The 22079-nt window shown below is 42.2% G+C and overlaps 2 long non-coding RNA genes across 3 annotated transcripts; both read left to right on the forward strand.

The window, feature by feature from the left end:
- The first annotated feature begins 5141 nt into the window (after positions 1–5141).
- Positions 5142–20775, forward strand: LOC309667801. 2 transcript variants are annotated; one of them, XR_014267964.1, is made up of 4 exons: positions 5142–8579; positions 8795–8851; positions 18464–19003; positions 19461–20775. It is a non-coding gene; the product is annotated as an uncharacterized lncRNA (long non-coding RNA). The 2 variants fall into 2 exon arrangements; XR_014267963.1 differs by having other exon boundaries at positions 5142–8851.
- Positions 10740–12883, forward strand: LOC309667817. Its single transcript, XR_014267981.1, has 2 exons — positions 10740–12120; positions 12166–12883. It is a non-coding gene; the product is annotated as an uncharacterized lncRNA (long non-coding RNA).
- Positions 20776–22079: the final 1304 nt, after the last annotated feature.

A 22079-nucleotide genomic window follows, 5' to 3' on the forward strand; every position in this document is an offset into this window, starting at 1 on the left:
CCTCACTACTTCCACTCCTGCCACGCTGGTCCAAACTGCCATCATCTTTCATCTCGATCACTGGTTCTCAAAATGTGGTCAACACACCCCTAGTGACTCCAAAAAAACCTCTTACAGGAAGTCCAGGAGATCAAAACTGTTTTGCAATAGACAGTGTTTGCCTTTTTCACTGTATTGATATTTACACTAATGGTGCGAAAGCAATTGTGGGTAAAATTGCTGGGCCCCTAGCACAAATCAAAGTACCAAACTATACTAGTAGTCACTGTATTCTTCACTACCACATGCTCTCATTAAAATGTCCTCATGAAGCTGTAAAAAATATTAATTTCATTAAACCTTGACCCTTGAGTATATGTCTTTTTAAATTCTATATGATACTAATAAAGCACTTTTATTGCATACTACAGTAACAATATTTGTCTGCAGGAAAAGCAGTTGTGTGATTGAGTTGTGAGCTGAACCAGTCATCTTTTTCATAGAACATCATTTTTACTTGAAAGAATGACTAACAAACTATGACATTGTCCTGCAAAAGAAAAAAGTGAACTTACCACTTCAAATAAGACAACTGATAGAATTTGTTGCTAGTTTCAAGTTTTTAAACTAAAATTAGAATTTTGGAAAACATATATCTACCACTGTGAGCTTGACGGCTTCCCAGTTCTTCCAGACTGAGATAAATGGTATAGGGAGGAAAACCTCTTTTTCCTCTACCATTTTAAGTTCTCCACTGAGACTTCTGTAACAAAAGACAGATTAACAAGAGGAAAGCATACGAATGTATTTAATACAAGTTTTTATGAGACACACAGGCCTTCATAAGCAAGTAAATGAAGACCTTAAGAAACAATTAAACCTGAGTGTTTTTATGTTAGGTTTGATGAAGAGTGGGAAGCCTTGGGAAGATGTAGTAGGACAAAAGTGAGCTGAATTTAGTAAACCGGGAAACAGCAAGGCCCGATTGTTGGATTCTTCCTGGCAGCCCTGTGTCTTCGGAGATAAGGATGTGCCTTTCCTCTGGGTACAGGGAGGGCACCTCTCACATGATGGTTTTATGACCTGCTTCAGGGGATGGTCAGGAGGTCCTTCCTGAAGGTGGAAGAAATAAGAACAAATCAATGTTTATTCTCATAGCCTCTGTTGAGCACTGTGGGTTCACCTGTTTGCTGAGAAGCAACAGGTCATAAGCAGACTAACAAAATAGAAAAGAAAAGAAAGAAAGAATCTTCCTTCACGTGCCATTTCTCAGATTTCTTCAGCTTGAAATATTCACTATGCCAAGGTGCCATATCTGGAGGTAGCATGTTCTGAACCTGGACAGTGGTATAATAACTGATTTTTGACACTGTGTAATGAAATGTGTCAACATTTGGAAGATATGCATAATTTAGTGAACTAATATTCTCCACTCACCAAATTGCATAATGCTAATAATATCCATTCAAGGGGCAAAATAAACTAGTCATGTTTGGGTTTAGTATTGAAGATTATCTATGTGAGGCCATACTTTCTTCATATACCTCAACCAAAACAACATTTCATAGCAGGCTGAATGCAGAAGCCACTATGATAATCCAGCTATGTTATTCTAAACCAGATAATAGAGATTTGTAAACATGCTAGACAACACCACTCTTGTCAATAAATATTGTTTTGAAAAATATAGTTATTTTCATTAAAAAATGTTATTTCTGTGTGTGGGTTTATTATTATTCAGTGAATTAATCCAGGACTATAAATGTTTCTCAGTTTTAATTTCTAATATAATAACTAGCAGTAGATGTAATCCACATAAACAAAAGCTGTCTGGGGTCCTTAATAATTTTTAAGAATGTAAGACCCTCCTAACTTTTTTTCTCTCAAGACGTAAATCAGATTGTTATTCCTTTACTCAAAACACTCCCAAGAAGCTTCTCATCTCCCTCAGAATAAAAGCATAAGTCCTTACATTCACCTGCAAAGCCCTACACAGCCTCACATCCCATCACTTACTTCTCTGAAGCATTCCCTACTGCTCCCCCACGGACCCACCTCCAGCTGCCCTGGCCTTGCCTTCCTTCCTCACCCTCGTTCCTCACACTGGAAGGCACACTTCTGGCTGAGGCACTTCCTTCTGCCTAAAAAGCTCTTCTCCCCAGTTGGTCCCCTGACTTATTCCCTCGTCTCCTTCAGGTCTGGCCTCAAAAGTCAGTTTCTCAATGAGACTTCTCTGGCCAGCCAATTTAAAGTTGTACAACCCACACTCACGCTCCCAATCCCCTCCCCCTCTTTTATTTTTCTCATAGCTCTTATTGCCATCTAATATACTATCTATTTTACCAATTTATCTTTTTTATTTTCTTTCTCCCTCCACTAGAATGTAAGTTCCAGGAGGACAGGGATTTTTGTCCGTTTTATTAACTGCTGTATTGTACCCTGGCACATAGTAGGAGCTCAATAATTATCTGTTGGATTACAAAATGAATGCAGGGAATTCCCTGGTGGTCCAGTGGTTAAGACTCAGCGCTTTCACTGCTGAGGCCCAGGTTCAATTCCTGGTCAGGGAACAAAGATCCCGCGAGCCACATGGCCAAGAAAAAAAGAAGAATGCAGCATTTACTGGCCAGTCATCTAGACTTGTGGTTTGCTACAATTAACCAATGATACAATGCTGGTTTATCCTAATTAATTATTTTATTATCTATGAATTATTTTTGCCTTTCTGAGTTAGGAAACTTCTTGCATATCAGTTGTACATATTTAAATGTTTCTGGTTTTTCACCCACCCTGATGTTTTAAAATTTCAGAGCCTAGACTATCATATGGTTTTGAGCCCACAGAAGAACCCTGGGTTTGCATACGGACGAGTCATTTAGTTGACATGTACACATTTACATAGTTTTTAATTGACTTGCGTGTTCATCCTTTTGTATATTTCAGAATTGGCAAAGTAATTCTGCTGTTTGGTAAGTGTGTGGAAACTGCAGAGATATAGTTTAAACTTCTTTTAAAAGATCGAATTATTTCTAAATGCTGTTTTCCTTATTTATGAATTAGTAGATACGGAAACAAGGACAAAATTATGAGTGACTCTCAAAATCTCTTCAACGCACGGCTACATAAACTAATAACATTCATAATAGGAATATTTTAGCTAATGAGAAATCTTGACCATAAATTTTCAAAATCTTACAGAGTTTTATAACAATAGTGACAGCAAGGATTTTTTTAAGTCATATTTTTGTCTCCATCTCTATCCTAAAGGATGTTGAAAGAACAAAATGTCTTGTGTGGTTTAAGCAGTGCCTTTGGAATGTTTTCTGAAAGCAAACAGCACATTTCCCCCCCTTGGTGACTGGAGCAGAGACCACATGAACGTGAATGTAGCCCCAGGTCATTCTTTCATTAGTGTGTGTGTGTCTCCAATGACCCTCCTGCTGGGAACCCTAATAGGATTTCTTCCCCTTACACCTTCATCTGCCCTGGCTTCTCACACTGTTCTATGGTGTTTGGTTTAATGAGGCAACTCCTGTGATTGGGGCGGGGGGTGGGGGGGGAACCTTTTTCCTTAAATAGATACAAGGATAGCTGAGGGAATTCAAAATTATGTTCTGTGTTTCTTGCCATTATATGTGACCCAACATTTGATGACAGGCCTGAGTATGCTGAACCAGGAAGATCACAGTAGTCACTTAATCTCAGATCTCAGCCATGGCTGGGCAGGTTGCATCTCACAGAAGAGGCTCCATCTAGCCTTCATAATGTGGAAAGGCGGAAGACACTACCTGGGAGTGGAAAGGGGTGGGTGCAGAAAAGCAGAGGAGAAAGTAGGAACACTAAAATTTTTCTGATGAAGTGAGAACTTGAAATACAATCTGGTGTTGATGGGATAAGCAATAAAATCGATGTGTAAGATGTCTGAAGTAACCAATTATGGAAATCGGAAGGGTAATAGATGCTGGGAAGGTTAAGGTAGTATAAGTAAGTAAAACCCTCTTCTGCTGTAGAGAAAGGTAATAACAGATACTGCCTAAGACGGATGTATCAAAAAATAGAGTTATAAATACATTACTTAAGGATTTAAAGGTGACGGCAAGAAAAATTTAAAACAAATTGTTTAACGAATTAAAAGAGGTTGGTTCTGGGGAGGAGGAGTGGGGTTGAAGAGGACTGGGAAAAGGGAATCTTGTCTTATTATTATGATCTCTTACAATCTTTGATTTTATAACCAAGTGTGTATGTGTAAATACATACATATACATACATATCTGCTAGGTAATAAAGGTAAAACATTTGAAACTGAGCCCAAACTAGTGACCTCTCTGATAGTCGATGGAGAGGTGGAGCAGTGTCTGGGATGTCCGGCTCGGGTCTGATTCAGTACATCAGCTTCGGCTGTTAGCCTTGTTCAGATGTGAATGATGCACAGAGGCTGAGAACGGCCTGCACTGATCCTGGTGTCTCAGCCTTGATGTTGAGATTTGGATGAAAGACAAGTAAAAAAGCTCGTGATAGTAAAGAGCATTACTAAGTGCAATTTCAAAAAACTGAGTTATTTGCACATCCTTCGGATGGCCTAGAGAAATGGTCCTATCCTAGTTTGGTTACCTACAGAGAATTACGGACACAGAGTAGCTCTGGGGAGCAGGGAGACCCTTTCTCTGCCTCAGCTCTGTATCAAGTCCCACTTGGGAAAGAGAAATCTTGATTTTATGCTTGCTGCTTATGCTGGAGGTGGAAGAGAAGCATAACTCTTCAGAGCTCGTTAGTCCAGAAATTTCCTTATTTTTTCCTGCTGGTGGTTTAACCACTTGTTCCCAAATGCAGGTCCACGTGTCCTGGGAGCTTTATTTAAAATGCAGATCCCTGGGCACCATCCTGGAGATTCTCATGCTGTAGATCTTGAGGAACACTTGGGAATCTATAGTGATTCTGATGTGCAGCCAGGTGTGGGAACAACTGCTTTAATCCAGTCTAGTTATGTAACCCTCACAAACCATCTGAAGAAATAGAAGATCAAAGTTCAAAGACACTGAGTCATTTTCTCAAAATTGCACTTACAGTGAAGTTAGTATTTTAAGCATATGTGTCTGCAGTGGTGTGCTGGTAAACGTTTAACATCCAGTTCTACAAAAACAGACCTCCTCCCCTTCAAAAGAGCTCCAGTTTGGAGCCCTTGCCAATTTTGGTGGTGTAAATACTCTTCCCACGGCTGACTTCAAGCTACCAACGTGACGTCACTGAACTTGGAGGTGGGAAGAGATGCTTAAGAGATCCTAGATATTTCCACCATGTAGACACAACAACATAAATAGACATATAGACAGAAATAACCTTAACATCAAGGACCTACTGTAAAAAATATATTTATCTATTTTAAATATAGCAGTATGTACATGGTAATCCCAAAGTCCCAGTCTATCCCTCCCTACCGTTGAGATTGGTATAGTGTAGGTCCTAAGAAGTGCTGAGGGAAAGAGACCTGATAACCCTGACCCAAAGTTTCCTTTTTTGTTTAACAACATTCAGCATCCTGCAGGATCAGTGTTCCTTAGAATCCACTTGCGGACAAGCTGTGCATTTGGGGAAATTCTAGCAAACTGATTAAAGCACAGACTCTGGAGACAGACCACTTGAGTTTGAATCCTGACTCCACCATTTACTAGCTGTGGGTCCTTGGGCAAATATAACCTTCTTGTCTCAGCTTCCTCAGCCATAAAATAGGTACAATAATACAAGCACACCTTGGAGATATTGTGGGCTTGGTTCCATACCACCGCAGTAAAGTAAGTCACATGAATATTTTGGTTTCCTATTGCATAAAAAAGTTATGTTTACACCATACTCTAGTCTCTTAAGTGTGCAATAGTATTATGTCTTAAAAAATGTATATACCTTGATTTAAAAATACTTTATTGCTAAAAAATGCTAACCATCCTCTGAGCCTTCAGCAAGTTGTAGGGGGTAATATCAAAGGTCAGTGCTCACAGATCACTATAACAAATATAATAATAATGAAAAAGCTTGAAATGTTGTGAGAATTACCAGAATGTGACACAGAGACGCAAAGGAAGCAAATGCTGTTGGTAAAATGGCACCGATAGACTTCCTCAACACAGGTTACCCCGAACCTTCAATTTGTAAAAAAATGCAATCTCTTCGAAACGCACTAAAGTAAAACGCAGTAACATAAGGTCTACCTGTAATACCTATTTCATGTGGTCGTTGCAGAGAGTAAATGTGTGAACGCACATATAAAGTGCTTAGGGCAATGCCAGGCATCTAAAAAGCGCTATGTAAATATAAGCTTTTAGTGTCGTGTTATTCTCATACCACTAGGCTTCCAGCCCAATCGTTCCAGTCTCCCCAGCTCTCAGGTTTCCTGTCAAGCAATCTGGAAGAAGGCAAAGGGATGGGAAGGAAGGGTCTCTGGACATTCTTTTCTGACATCACAGCATCTCTAGCCACACTAGAGGGATATAGGATTTGCCATTTTCTTCCCAGAGCCTGCCAACGGGGACTGTGATTTTAGATGTACATGTATTGAAATAAAAATGCCCTTAACTAGAAACCATTTAGATATCCCATGACATTGGTTACAGAGAAATTTTCCTTTGCATTAGAAAAAAAATAATAGTGAGTTTGTAGTAGGCCTCTTCCTTCTGAGTCAGCATCATCAGGAGCAGGAATTGTTACCCTTCACGGAAGACTGGTTCCAGGTTCTGACCTTCCGTAGCTATCTCATATCCGTGGCTTTTTCCCAGTCAAGTGAAGGGCATGAACCCTTCCATTTTTTTGCCTTCTTGCCAACTTAGCTGATTGTATTCTGCTCAGTAAAGGTGCTGAGGTAACAGCATACAGAATTCCATAAGAGTTGGCTTAAGAGAAGCTAGCAGTGACTTCATCCTAGTTTTGTGAAAATCTGATTTTATTTGAAAAAGAGTGTGTTGAGGTAAAGAGCATGAAGAAGTCATTCAAAAAATATATATCTAAAAGACCAACAAACAAAAATACTTCTAACCTCACTAGTAATCAAAGAAATGTAATAAAATTAAGATGTCATATTTCTTCTATCAGAGCAAAGATTTTTTTTTTTTAATTGGCAAAACCTAGTAGTGGCAAAAGTGAGGAAATAAGCACTTTATTGCACTGTTATTCTGAGTATACAGTCTTTTTGGAATAATATTAGATAATATGCCTCAAGATTCGAAATACATATGCACTTTGCCATAGCAATTTGACTTTAGAAACTTATCACAAGAAGAAATTGGGCATGTAAACAAAAGTGTATGTTCAGAGAGGTTCAAAATGGCTCATAATAATAAAAAACTGGAAACCATACTAATTATCTATGTATTAGATTGAATGGTTGGTCTTCTTCACCCCAATCTGCACATGTCTTCATTGTAAGCAAAGTTTAGACTTGGCCATGTGGTGAACTTTGGTCAGTGGTATGTGGGCAGAAGTGACATTAAGCCTAAACGTTAAGAGACTTCAAGTGTTTCTGCTTTCCCTCCTGTGTTTTTGTATTCTCCCTAGCATGACTCAGTTGGCTCTTTGGCCCCAGAAAGAGGATGAGAGACACATGGAGAAGAGCCATCTTTGCCAGCCTATAGATAGAGCAGCTATAGACTGAAGCAGAACAGCCCAGCTGAGGCCAGGCTAGCTCAGCCAAACTCCAGCCAACCTGCAGACATGTGATATATGTATGGAATTTATATAGAATATGTATAATTTATATAGAATATGTATACTGCTTAAAATTGTTTTAAGCCACTGAGTTTGGGGATGATTTGTTATGTAGCAGTAGTTAACCAATACAGTCCATCAATAGACTGTAATATGTTATTATATGGTAAACCATACTACAAAACTGTTATAAATGGTGATATGATCTATATTTACTGACATGAAAAGATGTCTATTCAATATAGTTAAGTGAAAGAAATAAGATTTCAGAACACTATCTAGGTACAATTACACACACAAACATACATACATAGATGTAAGAAAGGATGTTTTGCAGTGCTTATTTCTCGGTGGGGCAGTCAGGAATCAGGAAAAAATTTTTTTTCTTTTCTCTATAGTTTTGTTTATTGTTTGATTTTATTTTTCAAAGAGCATCCACCTGTTTTATAATCGGAAATAGGGTAATGGCAATGATTATCATATGTACTGAGAGAACAAAAAGATAAGCCTTTGTAGAATAAAGAGAAATGCAGTTAGAGAGGAAGAGAGGAGCCCAGATTACATGCAGCCTTGAAAGGTGGCTAGAGTTCAGATTTGATGTATGAAGAATTAGAAGTAGACATAATAATAGTTAGCATTGATTATTGCTTATGCTAAGTATGCCGGTAAGTGCAGTGTCTCACTTGGTCCTCATAGCAATCTTATGAGGTCAGAGTTTTAACTTTCCTTACTTTACAGAAAAAGAAACTGAGGTTCAGAGAGGATAAATAATTTGCTGTGGCTCACACAGCTTGGACTTGAACCCACGTCTGTGTCCAGAGCTCATCTTCTCTCCAGTATACACGCTTATTCTCACTGCATGGCTTTGAGCAGAAGGAGGACATGGAGGAGTGACCAGGAAGCACCAGGTATGGAATCCAAATACCTGAGGGACTGTGGATAAAGGATAAGTAGAGGGTGTTAGAGGATAGGTCACAGAATCAGCCAGAATGCGAGGTCAGATCCTACCCCTGCAGTTAGGAGCTGAGTAATTGTGCACCAGTTACTTAGGCCCCTCCAGCTCCGGCTCTATCCTTCCATGAAAACAGAGAATAAATAATAAATGCCTTCTTCCTGCTCACAGGAATTACTTCAGTGCCTGGCACAAAAGACACCAATAAATGATTGCTAATATTTTAACGTAAGTAAAGGCACTTTGGAAACTGTAAAATGCCAATCAGATACTAATAGTTGCTATCTGTAATTTGAATGATCACAATAGTTAAGGGAAATTGATCAAGTCGGCTGAGGCGAGATTGGAGTCGCCTGAGGCGAGATTGGAGTCGCCTGAGAGACGGCTCGCCTGACCTGTGAGTGTCTGATGGGCTCAGCGACGGGCTGGCAGTGGGGATGCCTGTCAGGCAGGGGAGACATTCCAGTGGAAGAATCCACAAGAATTGGCAACGGGCTGGTAACTGAAGATGCATGTATGTGACAAGTTTAAAAGGCTACCAAGGTTTCAAACCTGGAAAAATAGTGATCTTGATGAAGAAAGCTTCATTCTCAATTTGTGGGAAATGTTTGAAAAGTCAGGGAAAAACTCTCTGTGAAGGATTTGTTCATTCATTCATTCATTCACAAATACGTATGGAGCAGTTGCCATGTGCCCGGCACTGTAGTCTACTCAAGCAGATTATGGTGTGTGGTAAGGGCAGCGGGAGACAAATATTAATCAAACAAGCACACAAATCAATGTAAAATATGCCTCTGATACAGGGGGTGATGGAAGCACAGAGCTGGAAAATGCTTCCTGAGAAAGTGATGATTCAGCTGAGCTCTGAAGGAGAGTAGAAACGTGAACAGAGTTTGGCTCAGGCTGTCACTTTGTAGATGCGCAGATCAGCTATCCCAGAGGCCATTTATATCTTGCCATGTAAATCAGAGGTTCTCAAACTTGAGTGTGCACTTGAATCATGCTGAGGGCTTCTTAGTACACCAGCTTCTGCGCCTTCCCCTCAAAGTTTCTGATTCCGTGGGTCTGGGTGGGGCCTGAACACGGGTGCGTATCTAACAAATTCCCAGGTGACGTGATGCTGCTGATCTGGGGGCCACCCCTTGAGAACCGCGGCTCTAAATGAACAGCCACACCACCTCTTGCCAATTCGTAGTTCAAAACATGAGCAACTTCTAACAAATGTTTCCCAGGTTGCTCACCACAAAAATCAATTTCCAAAGTCTTTGGGTTGAAATGTTTTTACACCAGGTTGAATGTTAACATTACATGTTCAACCTTTCTCTTTACTGAAAAAAAATAAAAAAACAAAAAACCACGGCTGTAATCGTAGAATCGCCCTGCATTTAGCTCTGGGTGAACAAATGTCAAGGCCCTGCAAACAACTCTAATGGAATCTTGGAAGGGAGAAGGTGAGTGCCTGGCCTCTGAGACCGTCCTGAGAGGCAGAGGGCTGTTTGAGTGCAGAGCCAGGCAAGGCACATGCTGGGGGGAGTGGCCTGGTTTGGGATGATCCTGTAATTGACGGCATAGGAATTGTGTTCCTTGGAGGCTGGGAAAAGGGGAGCCTGCCAGCCACCAGCTACTAATATATTTTAATACTTAACCAAAAAAAACAGTCTTTAAGATTACACAAGTCATGCACAACTATGTCACCTTTCTAAACAAACCAAAGCAGTAAAGATAAGGCCTCTCCAACACTGATTCTTCTCTCCCTTTCCCCAGAACTAATTTGTATTGTCAATTTGGCGTTTATGTTGCCAGGCTCTCTTCTATACAGTTTCAATGGGAACAATTGATTACTGTTTCCTGTGATGGTATCATACTCTCTTGTTCCACAACTTACCCTTTTTTCACCCATGGGTATGTGCTATGGATTTTTCCATGTCAGTTCGTATCTCCACCAGACTCTTAATATTTGCATATTACTGCATAACAGAACAAATGAGGTTTATTTATAGACCAGCATTGAAGTGGCTTCCTCTCCATCCGTTTTTTGTTGTTGTTTTGTCTCGTTTCTCAATGATGACAAACAGTGCCCGAGTCGCCATTCTTTACGTGCCTCCCTATAGGCAGGTGTGGGTGTTCCTCTAAAGGACAGATTGAGAAAGAGAACCACTGAGTCCCAGTATTTGAAGGTTTGTTTTTTTTTTTTACCTTTTAACAGATATTGCCAAACTGCCTCCCCCTCCCACTAACAGGGTCACTGCTTGTCCCTTCATCAGGCTGCTTGTGTCCCCAGGTCTCACACAGTCCCATGAAAACAGCTTCTCTAGCTTCTGCCTGTCCTGTAGGGCTCAGACACGGGTCTATGGGACCAGGCTGGGGATCCAGAGCTGAGCAGACACGCACCCCCTCACCTCCCCAACCCCGTTTTTCCCCTTCAACTCCAGCCACATTTCAGGATTAGGAAGCCCAACTCATCCGTTCATCACATGGACAGCTGAATCCCATTTTTAGGCTTTAGTTGAGACCTCTGGTGTACTTGACAGATAAAGGGCCCCCAGGAATTTTACTATTGCTGATGCCTGCACTTCAGAAAGAATCATTTTCACTGGGCCTGAGAGATAGCCCTGCGGTTTTCATTCATTCTCAGGACTTAGCCCTTGTGGCCCCAAAGACTTCCTGGCATCCCTCCTCCGGTCAAGTCAAGAGCTCTTTTTGATCTACAGACAGAGGCCTGTGGGGGATCTGACTCCTGTCTGATTCGGTTGCAGCCATTTATAGTGCTGCCACGCCCATCAGACTGGCTGAATCTTGAGAACAGATGATCCTGCCTGCCTTTAAATTCCCAGTTTACTGCCTGGCGCTTTTAGGCACACAGAAAATGTTTGTCCAGTGATTGAATGAGGTAATGAGACATTGAGATCTTCTGGAAAGCGGAACTATCACTAGCAGATGGGTTCAAGCACAAACCGGCTTGGCAAGGCAGGTAACACGGAGGCCTCTCAACACGCGCTGGGTGATGTTTGTCCCTTTCTCTAGGCTGTGCGCTCATGACAACAAAGACTCCTTCCTGCTTACTGCTGTATCCCCATACCTAGAACAGAGCTTGGGACAGATAGGCCCTCCATCAGTATTTATTGAATAAATGAACGAACTCCAGGTATATTTCCATCTTTCTTCTCTTTAGAGACACTAACTAGCTTGATTTTCTGGTTTTCTTCCCCTCCTGGGGAGGAGGGCATGGAGCTAATATTTCTTCCCCCCTCCTAACATGATGGTGTATTGCAGATGCATTTTTGCAGATGTAAGCTTGAACCTCAATGTAGGTAAACCAGAAGTACACCCCGGAGAGCTGTCAACCAGAGTCACGGTAAGCTGTCACCCAGAGTCACAGTGCTACAGATGGGCTGAGGGCAGATGAGAATTTGGTCACTGAACTGAAACTGTAGGGCAGAAGGTAGAGGGTATTATGCTATATATATATATATATATATATTTTTTTTTGTTTGTTTGTTTGTTTGTTTGTTTTGTTTTGTTTTGTTTTGTTTTGTAAGAAGTGGCCCATGTACCCAGAGAATGATGAAGATAATGTAAAAATCACTACAGATCCTGCACTCCTGAGGCAACCACTGTTAACATGATGATGAACATCCTTGCAGGAATGTGTCTAGGCACATGCATGCCTGTGTGTGTGCGTGTATTAGGTTATGTTTAGCTACAAATGACGGGCAACCAAAATAACGATGATGGAAACGTGATAGCAGCTCATTTCTCTCTCACCTGCAAGTCTTGGTGGGTGGTTCGGGACTGGCAAGGTTCTCCCTGGTGTCAGTCATCCAGGCTTATGCTATCTTGTCATTATATTGTATATGGCCTCCACCTCATGGTCCAAAGGACAGCATCTGCATTCTAGAAAGCAGAAGGAGGAAGGAACAAAAGAGAGAGAGAGAGGTTGTGAGAGAGAGAGAGAGAAATGCCAAAGGAATACACAATATTTCTGCTTATATCCCATTGGCCGGAACTAAGGTACATGGCCATACCCAGCTGCAGGGGACTTTGGGAAATGTAGTCCTTGTTCTAGCAGCCATGTGCCCAACTAGAAATCCTATTACCATGAAAGAATGGAGAAATGGATATACAGGGGTATCTGGCAGTCTCTCTCATAATGTTTATGCAACATTACTTAACAGGATCACAGAGACGGTATAATATAGATTACAGTCTCTGAAGATGACTGTGGGCTGAAATCTTGCTTCACCACTTACTTTTCAGTTTACTTGTTTATAAATTAGAGATCATAACAGAATAAACCTATTTCATAGGACCAATGTGAGGATTGAATGAGCTAATGTATGTAAAAGGGCTTAGCATGGTACCTGACAGTAAGCTCTCAGCACGAGTTATTAATTAATCTCCTGCTCTTTTTTTTTTTTAACACTCACCAATATAATATGGATAAGGTTCTGTGTCATCACCTGTAAATCTCCTTACATTATCCTTTTCAGTAGCTGCACAGGATTTCATTATGTGGCGAGAACATAATTTATTTAACTAGTCCCTCATTGATCACCATCTTAGGTTGTTCTTAATTTGTTGCCTTTATCAACAATTCTTGCATCCACATCATTTTGTACTTGCATGAATATCTCCTTAAAGTAAATTCGTAGATGTGGGATAGATGGGTCAAACTTAGCGCATATTTTATATGTATTGACATATCGCCAAATGTGGGTATCATTAACAGCTGATTTCTGAGGACACTGGAGTATTCCATTTTGACCACAAGTTTTTGAGCACCTACTACATGCTGAGCCTTGTGCTAGTTGCTACAGAGAGTCCAGAGATAAAGCATGCCCTGCCATCGGCAAGGAAGTAACCAATCAGGATTTGTGGATAGGAAATTCAGGATGCTACGAGTGCTGGTGACCCAGGGCTTGAGAAGGTCTCCCTAAGGAAGTGCTATTTCACCTTGAACCTGAGGCCCAAAACATGTGTGGGTGTGGTGGGAAGGGGAGAATTGGAGAAAGAGAGCATATTCTAGTGGAGAAGGAATGTGTGTTGAACAGTATAATGTAGAGGTGAAAAGCATGCATTCTACAGAGTGTCTAGGTCCAAGTCATGGCTCAGCTACTTATTACCTAAGAAAGACCTCTATGCCTCAGTTGACTCATCTTTACAATAGGGATGATAGTAATAGTAGGGTGGTTATGAAGATTGAATAAGTAATGCACAGAAGTACTTAGAAGAGCTCCTGGCTGATAGAAAGCACACTGTGTCCGTTATTAATACTTTCATCCTGACTTTGCTTAAAAGTCTTAACCCAAGACTGTGAGAGTTCAACAGTCAGCACCAAAGCCCCCTCTTCATTTTCCCCAATGTTGAACTCATCCATTCAACAAATATTACTGAACACCTCTAAGGGAGATGGTGTAAGCAAAATACTCCCAGACCCAGGCTTGAAGGAACAAACTGTTTGGTGGTGAAGATATTTTAAATGAAAAATCCCATACAAACAGAAGCCCAATTAGCTACAAAGCAATCTGTGCTGTTTCGAGAAGCACGGGGTGATCTGTAAGAGCCTGTCAGGGGCTTTTCCAGTGAGGACATGACAAAATGACAAAGAAACCAAGACCAAGGGGTTGAGGAGGCTTCAGCCAAGTGGAGGGGGTGAGGGGAGAGAATAGACCAGGCAGAGGGAGAGCTTATGGAAAGACCTTGAGGAGGGATGTCCAGCACATCAGAGGAAATAGTGGTGGAGGGGAGTGGTGGGGTGGAGGGAGTGAGGGTAATGGGCGGAGCTAGTGGGGGGAGTGGTCAAGGGTGAAGTGCAGAAGTAAGCAGGGCTGGGTCACGTGGGGTCTCCAGCTCTCAGATAGAGGCGATCCCTGGACTCTAACGGTGAGTATGGAGACGGAGTCCCCTCACGAGCAAGTGTGTAGCCCCTCCAAGGTCTTAATTTCTGCCAGCCAAAAGGTACCTCCTGTCCAGTAGTTCCTCAAAACTTTTCTTGCCCTTGGCTCCCAAAGAATCCTGAGACTCAGCAGAAAAGTTCTCCACACCAGCACTTTTTCAGGAAAAAGAAAAGAGCATTTAATGAACATCTATTATGGGCCAAGGAATGTCCTGAGCCTTTTACCCATCTTACCTCATTTACTGCCCAACAATCTGCAAGATAAGTAGTATTACCACGAAAACAGAGACTCAGAGAGCGTAAGTAACTTGTCCAAAGTCACACAGCTATCAAATAGTAGAGTAGGTTTCTGAAGGCAAAGTCATGATTATTGACTCTGTGTTGCTCTGACCATGGGGCAGGCATGGCCTGTTTCACACCAGCTTCTTAGAGTCTCAGGAAGCCACTTCCCTGTGCAGTGTGATACATTTTCAGGCAGCACTGAGCTGAAAATTACAGAAACCTCTCTTCAACCAAGTGTAGAGTTCATTAAGCTGCAGGGAGCTCTTATTATCTTCAGATATTTCAAGGCAGCTCTCTGCTCCAGGAATAAAGGAAAGAACTAATACCCATCCCCAAAAAGGTGAATGAAAGCCTTTGCTAACTAAATACTGCAGACGAGCATCTTCCTCATTTGGCTGCAATTACCTCAGTCCCAAGTTACATCATTGCTAGTGAAATGATTAACAAAATAATGGTAATGGTACCGATGGTAAATTAAATGGAAATAAAAGGAGCTCAGTGTACTGTTCAATTTCCCACTTGGAAAATTTCCTAAGTTGTGTTCTTCAGCTTCCCACTGGGAATTTCCACATGTAAATAAATATGCCTGATTGAAACTGCAAACCCACTCCTCTGTGCTTGGCTAACACTGAACTGGAAGCCTGGGATTGCTTCTCTCCATCCCAAGGCTAATGTCAGTGAAGATGGATTTCCCCTCGTGAAATGTTCTAATGAATTATGTAAATAGAGACAAACACCTTATAGGACTGACCTCTGCCATGGAATATGACATCCTCCTGCCGTAGCCAAACCAAGTGGAAAACTGGATTTAAAGAAGAAGAATCAGGACTTCATGACAACTCAGATGCTTGTGGCGTCTGGGTTCTCGCCACCACGAATCAACACCACCCAGCAAGAGAAATTACCAACAAGTGTGACAAGGAATGGGCATGACAGCTGGGGTCCAGTTCAAGTCATCAGCAGATTCCTATCTTTTTAGAAGCCCCTTATTAGGGTGTTAGCCATAATTGTTAGTTTTTCTAATAGGACAATCTACAAGAAGAGTAAGAGCCCTGGGTTTAAAACCCAGCTCGGCCTCTTATTAACTGTGGGATTTGGGACATGTTATGCAAAAATCTTTCTGAGCATCCATTTCCTCATCTTTAAGGTAAGGATAATAATAGCACCTATTTATGATGTGGCTTTGAGAATTAGAAAGAGAATGCATGTTGCACAGTGCCTGACCCAGACTGATTGCTCAAGAAATGGGATCTGTTCTTATCATTATTCGCCTCAAATGAAAGGTTGATTCCATTTCAGGATGAATATAAATTGGGTTTTAGACTCTGATTTTTTAACATGACTTGAGACCCTCTTTGGTCTTGAAGTTAGATGGATTTCAGGTTGTACAAAATTAAACTGTCTTTAAAAAAATTACTTATCTGACACTTATTAGCAGTGTAACTTGGAGCAAATCCTACCTTCACTGGGTCTTAGTTTCCTTGTTGGTTTAAATGAAATAATTGAAGCTAAAACTATAAAACTCTTAGAAGAAAACAAAGGAGTGAATTTTCATGACCTAGGATTAGACAATGATTTCTTAGATATGACCAAATGTGTACAAACGATAAAGGAGAAAGTTGACAAGTTGGACTATATCTGAATTGAAAACTTTTGTGCTTCAAAAGACACCATCAAGAAAGTGAAAGGACAACCCACAGAATGGTAGAAAATATTTGCAAATTATATATATCAGATAAGAGGTGTGAATCCAGAATATATAAAGAACACTTACAATTCAACAACAAAAAGATGAACAACCCAATTTAAAAATGGGCAGAAGACATTTGTATGGTCAGGCCATTCAAGATGGCTGTTCTCTCGCTCTCTGCACGTCCCCTGCTTGACCAGTCCCGCTTCACTCACATGACTATCCAAATCTCTTAATTATAGAGCTTAATTAGTCCCTGGTAACTAATGATGAGCCCACCTGATGTCAATTCCCCCTGTAAATGGTAGCCTCCTTCTCCCCCAGTAGCGAAGACTGCTGCCATTCTTGCCCATGGTCTGCCACACACAGTGGGGTGTCCCTCCAGGACCATTTGTGTAAGATCCCCTGTCCCATGAACCACTGATGTTTCTGTTGCTGTCTCCAGGCTCTTTATTTGGTCTCAAGGCTCAGCAGCTACTAAGGCTTGCAGGCCTGTGGAGTGCAGCCCGACAACATTTCTCCAAAGAAGTATACAGATGGCCAATACAAAAGCACATGAAAAGATGCTCAACATCATTAGCCATCAGGGAAATACAAATGAAAACCATAATGAGACAGCACTTTATACCTACCAGAATGACTATAATAAAAAAGACAATAACAAGTGTTGGTGAAGATGTGGAGAAATTGGAACCTTCGTACATTGCTAGTGTTCATGTAAAATGGTGCAGCCACTTTTGGAAAAGTCTGGCAGTTCCTCAAAGGATAAACATAGAGTTACCGTTAAGACCCAGCGGTTCCAATCCTGGTACCTAAGAGAAATGAAAAAGTATGTCCACACAAAAACTTGTACATGGATATTCACAGCAGCAATATTCATAATAGCCAAAAAGTGGAAACAACCAAATGCCCATTGGCTGATGATGAATCTTGAAAACATTAGGCTAAGTGAAAGTCAGTCATAAAAGACTACATATTATTTGATTCTATTTTTATCAAATGTTTAGAATAGGCAAATCTATAGAGACAGAATTAGATTAGTAGTTGCCTAAGGCTGGGGGGCTGGGGCGGTGGGCAGGGAGGAACTGGAAAATGACTGCTCCTGGGTACCATTTTTGTGGGGTGGGGTGATGAAAATGATTCAAAATTAGATTATGGTGGTGGTTGGGCAACTCTGAAAATATACTAAAAACCGTTGAATTATACACTTAAAAAACTAAATGATCTGGACAAGATGATTTGTTTGGATCTTGCCCAATTTAACATTTTCTGGACGAGAAACACATCTTGGAATGCAGCCAGGCCCTACTGGAAAAGAATGACCCTGCCCATGTAAGTGCACCAAGAAGGGAGAAGAGGTGGATAGCTTCGCCTGTGCAAGGTGACAGGATCCCATCCCTGGACCATAAACATTAGCTAATTCACAAGTTATCTGCTGCATATGCAAATTGGTGATCACATGCTTAATAACCACTAATGCTTGATAGGATACTTGCCATATGCCTGGTCCTAAGCACTTTCCATGGATCTCATTTAACCCTCACAACAGCCCTATTAAGCTTCAGATGAGAAACTGAGGATCGGAGGGTTACAAACATAGGAAGCTGAGGGATCAGAAGCAAATACAGTTTGACCAGTGGCCCAAGGCCTGTGGTCCTAACCTCTCTCCATGCTGCCCAGCTTTCTCTCTACATCCACCTGGGTGTAAGGAAAACGTGTGCTTCATCAGCAGTGAGCAAATAACTGAGTTAAAAATAACCTTATCATTTCTTGCTACAGTTCTTAAAAGCGGGGGTTATGATCATTTCATTTTTTAAAAGCCCTGAATTCAGCTTTCTCGCTGCTCTGGCAGGTACTGCTGTTTGCTTGCAAGACACACACTCCTGGCTTCCCAAGGCTAGATGTGCACCGCTTATCTAAACCAGGCTGACTGTTCTCTCTTCTTTTTCCTTTGCAAATGTCTGTAATCCAGCAGCTTCCTGGCGGGCTCCAGGAGCTCTGGATTGCTCTACACCTGGGAAGTTTGCTACGGAAGCCTTAAAGGAGCCAGATTTTGAAGCGCCAGCTATTTGTTTTTCCTCTCACCTCCAGCCATAATGCTTTGTTTGCAACCTAGTGATTGTACCACAGCCAGTGATTCCTCCATCATAAACGCAAGAAAATGACTGGGAATGAGGAGAGCAGTAGGAGATGTGAATTGTGCTGCCGGCCTTTGCCCCAGCTATCCTGACATCAGAGCCTGGGCTGCGGGGCGCTTGCCTCTTGCCCGCCTCTCCCTGCTCACACAGGTGGCCCAGCTCTTATGCTGCTATCAAGCGGGGCCCAGGCCAAAGCTCAAACCCAACAGAGGCTGCACAGAAAGACCTGAATGTCTGCTTATAACTGAGAAACACCTCTCAGTCCAGCTTTGGAGCTTGCCATGGATATATGGAAGGCTGGTGCCCAGGTCTCAGAAAGAACTGCCAGGCTCCATACAGGCATTTGGGCCTCCACCACGTGGACAGCCCCACAGGTGAGGCGAGGCTGCCATCCTGCCCAGATCCCCGCCCTCATCCCTGCGCAGCTGCGAGCTAGGAACGCTCGCCGGTTGACGGGGCTCAGTGGACTGCCGTGGGCCCCAGAGGTCCCTTCGGAATGATGCTTTCTTTGCAGATAACTAGTACTTGTGTGAACGAATTGCCAAGGTCTGTGTTTTCTAAAGATTCCAAAACCTGAAAACCAGAGTTGTATGATGACCTCACCTGGAGTATCAAAACAGCCCAGAGCGCTGGGTCCCTGCCCCTCCACATACCCCACTTCCAGTGAGGGCCCCCTGGGGGTGCTGAGCCCAACCCTGGGATTCCCTGTCTACCACAGATTTAGGGGTGGTGGAGAGAGAGTCCCAGGGCCATGCTTGGGCTACCTTCCTGCATGGCCTGATCTCCCAGGGTCAGATTTACTTCTCCAATGAATGTTCCTTTCTTCTTTAGCAAGGCAGCTTGAAGAGTAAGTAGAGCCTGACTGAGCACAGAGCCAGATCCAAGGACAAATCTACTGTCTCCAGTCCCTGCAAGGAGGGCCAAGAAAGCAGCGATAAACGTAAGGAGATGGCGATCATTCTGTTTTCCAGGACTCCATGGAGGTAAAGTAACAGGCATACTCTGATAAACCACCTAAAGTGGGTGCAGGTGGTGAGACCTTCCAAAATCACTGCCTGAGTAACAACAGGTAAGTGCTGCCTCCTGAGCTGGAAGGGTCGGTGGGAAGAAAAGTCTGGGCCAGAGCTGCTTGGGTCAGGAAGGAGAGAGATGGAGCCCTGCTCTCCGTGCTCTCCGTCTCAGCCATTTCCTGCACGGCTCAGACTCTTCTCTAAATGACTAAAGAATGTCTGATTGAAGAGGCGTCTAATTATCAGGCTCCCAGGATCCCCCAGGCCTGGTCTGGCTGTGTGGCTGGTCCGTCCCCCTGCTCCCCAGCCCTTTTCCAGGCCTCCCTTTCTGCATGTGGAGAAGGTGGGGCTGGACCACATGGGTCTCTCAGGGTCGGGCCTGCGGGGTCAGCCTGCGTCTGTGCTGTGATTCACTCTGAAACCCAGGTTGAGTAATAGAATCTGAAGCTCTTCCTGTAATTTTCATGATGGTTCCCTTGGGTTTGTTTATCCCTCTCAGTCTCCCTGATTCTGGCCTGAATCTGAATCTAGGCCACAGTTTGATGATCAAAGCAAATGGTGCAAGACAATTGCTTAGATTTGCTGTTTTCTTCAAATCTGGATTACAGTTGCCCTTCTAATTAAGCCTCTCAGAGCACAGGATTTAAAAACTCACAGGTGTCAAGGTCCTTAAAAATCACCAGTCCTTCCAATCGGTCCTGAGACTCCCTTTCTTTAAAAAAAAAAATTTTTATAATACCCTCTTTACTAACCTGAAGTGAAACTCATAAATAATATAAGCCGCCTGTATACATAATTTTTAAAAATCATTATTATATCCTTATATTATATAATAATGATCCATGGCACAATGTGGATGAACCTGAAACATGCTAAGTAAAAGAAGAGAAACACAAGAGGCTATATATTGTATGATTCTATTTATGTGAAATTTCTAGAAAAGACAAATCTGCAGAGAGAGTAAACAGATCAGTGGTTGCCTGGAGCTGGGGGTGGACATGAGAATTGACTGCAAACAGACCCGAGGGAACATTTAAGGAGGATGGAAATGTTCTGAAATTGCATTGTGGTGATGGTCGCCCAACTTGTCAATTTTACCAAATCACTGAATTGATTAAAACCTTATCTGAATTGAACACTTTTAAAGTGAGTGAATTTTATATTATGTAAATCACAACTATTTTTTTTTTCTTTTTTTTTTAAATTTAGGGAAGGCTCTTTTATTTATTTATTTATTTTTATATTTACTTTTGGCTGTGTTGTGTCTTCGTTTCTATGCGAGGGTTTCCTCTAGTTGCGGCAAGCGGGGGCCACTCTTCATCTCGGTGCGCGGGCCTCTTCACTATCGCGGCCTCTCTTGTTGCGGAGCACAGGCTCCAGACGCGCAGGCTCAGTAGTTGTGGCTCATGGGCCTAGTTGCTCCGTGGCATGTGGGATCTTCCCAGACCAGGGCTCGAAGCCGTGTCCCCTGCATTAGCAGGCAGATTCTCAACCACTGCGCCACCAGGGAAGCCCCTTTTTTCTTTCTTATTGAAACATAGTTGATTTATAATATTGTGTTAGTTTTGGAAATCACAACTATTTTTTTTAAATGTACTTTATCCTTGCTTTACATGGTAACTCAATTTTTAAAAAATTCAGTGTATGTATACTGGTTGTGCAAAAAACAAATTGTGTTCATATTTAAAGCAGAGCTAGATTCCAGAGTCAGAGAACTATGAACAAGTTCTTCATCTACATGAGTGTCCAGTAGGACACAAGACAGTTGTGTAGGGTATGGGATAATTCTTCACTGTGAGGGATTGTCCTGGATACTGTAGGATATCTAACATTCTTGTCCCCTGCCCACTAAATTCCAGAAGCAGCCTCTAATCATTGTAATACTGAAAAATGCCCCTATAGAAGTCCAGATCACCCCCTAAGAAGTGGCTTCACCCCCATTGAGAATCCCCTATGTTGTCCAGCATCACATGGGGAAACTGAGGCCAAGCGAGGGGCAGAGACTTGCCTGGGGGCACAGAGTGAGCTGGTGCTTAGCTGAAGTCAACCCAGACGTCCTAAATCAGACTTCAGAGCTCTTTGGCCTGTACCAGGCCTTTTCACTCTTGCTTGTCTTTCTCTCCCGACTCCGCCGTCATTCTGGTACCTAACATGTAAACAGCTCCATCTCATTCAGAGCTATGGAAAAGACAGACAGGGGGCCAGAGCTTGTCACTATTATGCTCTGTCATGAAATTCACCCACAGGGAATCCAAGCCTCGGTGAGTGTGTGAGCCCAGGAATATCAAACATCCACTATACAGACAGCTGTTCCCATCCCTTCCCATGGTAGATATTGCTAATCAATGATGACGTGCTTGCTCTCTGAGACTGAATGCAGACTCTGCCTCTTTCTCAAGGCAGCCATTGTCAGTTACCTGAAACGTGCAGAAGAGATAAA

The sequence above is a fragment of the Balaenoptera physalus genome (assembly GCF_965194825.1).
Source record: "Balaenoptera physalus genome assembly, chromosome: 10".
In the NCBI taxonomy this organism is placed as follows: domain Eukaryota; kingdom Metazoa; phylum Chordata; class Mammalia; order Artiodactyla; family Balaenopteridae; genus Balaenoptera; species Balaenoptera physalus.